A 2,500-nucleotide genomic window follows, 5' to 3' on the forward strand; every position below is an offset into this window, starting at 1 on the left:
GTTAAGTTAGATTAAGTTGGGTTAGGTTAGGTTAGGTTAGATTGGGTTAGGTTAGGTTAGGTTAGGTTAGGTTAGGTTAGGTTGGGTTGGGTTGGATTAGGTTAGGTTAGGTTAGGTTAGGTTAGGTTAGGTTGGGTTAGGTTAGGTTGGGTTGGGTTGGGTTAGGTTAGGTTGGGTTAGGTTAGATTAGGTTAGGTTAGGTTAGGTTAGATTAAGTTAGAATAGGTTAGGTTAGGTTAGGTTAGGTTGGGTTAGGTTTGGTTAGGTTAGGTTAGGTTGGGTTAGGTTAGGTTAGGTTAGGTTAGGTTAGGTCAAGTTCGGATTCACGGTATTTTTTAAAGGTCTGGGTAGTGTTTAAAGGGTTTGGTAGGTTTAGAATGGATGTGGCATGGTGAGAAGAGGATGTGAAGGGTCTGGCAAGGTCAGAAGGCAGTGTGAAGGGCTTGGCAAGGTCAGAAAAGAATTTTAAACTATAGAAGAGAATTAAAAGATCAGTGAAGAAGGGAAAATGATTTTTAAAAGGATTTGCAAAAGACAGGAAAGGAATTGTAATGGAAACAGGGGGACTTGAAGGGCTTGTAAAGGACAGGAAGGGATTTCAAAAGGATCTGTAAAGGATGCAATAGGACTACGAAGAGAACAATGTGATTTAAAGGAGTATAAGTGATGGAGGAGGACTTTAAAATGAATGTTCAAAATAGAAGAGAATTTTAAGTGTTGTGAAGTTATGAAGAGGAAGAAGAGGGAAGATTTTAATGTATGAAGAGGAAGAGGAGGGAAAATTTTTAAAGTATGAAGAGGAAGAGGAAGAAAAGGAAAATTTTAAAGCATCAAAAGGAAGAGGAGGGAAATTTTTAAAGTATGAAGAGGAAGAGGAAGGAGAAGGAAAATTTTTAAGCATCAAGAGGAAGAGGAGGGAAATTTTAAAGTATGAAGAGGGAGAGGAAGAGAAACATAAAGGCATAAAAAGGAAGAAAAGAGGAAAATTTTGATGTACGAAGAGGAAGAAGAACATTTTAAAGAGATGAAGAGGAAGAGGAGGGAAAAATTTAAAGAGTTACGAAGAGGAAGAGTATGTTGGGGAGGAAGAGTGGGGAGGAGTGGGTGGGGAGATGTTTGGAGTTGATTAATTGCGAAATAGCTCTCTCTCTCTCTCTCTCTCTCTCTCTCTCTCTCTCTCTCTCTCTCTCTCTCTCTCTCTCTCTCTCTCTCTCTCTCTCTCTCTCTCTCTCTCTCTCTCTCTCTCCTTCCCTCTATTTACCTTTCAGATTATCAGTGACCCTTTGCCATTCTTCCCTCCTCCTCCTCCTCCTCCTCCTCCTCCTCTTCCTATCTTCCTGACATATTCTCATTCCTCATTTCCTTTCCCCTTTAACCTTCCTCCTTCCTAAATCCTTCCCTTACCCTTCTCTCCCCTCCTCCTCCTCCTCCTCCTCCTCCTCTTCCTCCTCCTCTTCCTCCTTCTCTCAGCCACTCTCGCCTTGTCTCTCCCAATCAGATTTTCCGTCTTGATGTTAAAACTGTGCCTGCTACTACTACTACTACTACTACTACTACTACTACTACTACTACTACTACTATCTTTACATTATACATACTATAACTACAACAACAACAAAAACGACAACAACCATTACGACTACTACTACTACTACTACTACTACTACTACTACTACTACTACTACTACTACTACTACTACTACTATTACTACTAAAAAAACACATGAAGACGAAGAAAGCTATAAGGTAGTGTAGAGGAGGAGGAGGAGGAGGATGAGGAGGAGGAGGAGGAGGAGGAGGAGGAGGAGGAGGAGGAGGAGGAGGAGGAGGGAAGTATAAGAGGCTTAAGTTTGGAAGGGAAGATAGGAGAACAGAGAAACGAGAGAGACAGAGAGAGAGAGAGAGAGAGAGAGAGAGAGAGAGAGAGAGAGAGAGAGAGAGAGAGAGAGAGAGAGAGAGAGAGAGAGAGAGAGAGAGAGAGAGAGAGAGAGAAACAAAACAAAAAACATTACACAAATACACACAACAGTTTCCTCCACTTCCTCCACCTCCTCCACCTCCTCCATAAGGCTTACCTCCAATACCTCCACCACTTCTCCACCTCCTTATCTCCACTACCTACACCCTCAAACCCTCCACTCCACTTCACTCACGTTTCCCTCCACCTCCAACCTTCCACCTAGTCCACCTCACCTGCCATGCTGCATCCACTATCCCCCTCAAGCTCCTCCAGTATATCAAGACCCCCTCCTCCACCTTCACCTAATCTACCTGCTCCACCTCACCTGTCGCGCTCCATTACTCCCACCTGCACCTGCTCCACCTCCGCTACCCCCTCCACCTGATCCACCTCTTCCAATTTCACGTAATCTGCCTAATTTCACCTGTACCTCTACCACCTCCACCTGTACTTCCACCTGATCCACCTCCACTATCACCACTGCATCACCTCCTTCACTCCTCCACCTCCTCCTCCAATACCTCCACCTCCTCCTCCAAT

General features: G+C 44.0%; 1 protein-coding gene across 1 annotated transcript in view; it reads right to left on the minus strand.

Annotated features, from left to right (window-relative positions):
• LOC135092548 (discoidin domain-containing receptor 2-like) overlaps nt 1-2,500 on the minus strand; it is a 77,197-nt gene that overhangs the window by 49,305 nt on the left and 25,392 nt on the right. The window lies entirely within an intron of this gene.

The sequence above is a fragment of the Scylla paramamosain genome, chromosome 40, assembly GCF_035594125.1.
Source record: "Scylla paramamosain isolate STU-SP2022 chromosome 40, ASM3559412v1, whole genome shotgun sequence".
NCBI classification, from domain to species: Eukaryota; Metazoa; Arthropoda; class Malacostraca; order Decapoda; family Portunidae; genus Scylla; species Scylla paramamosain.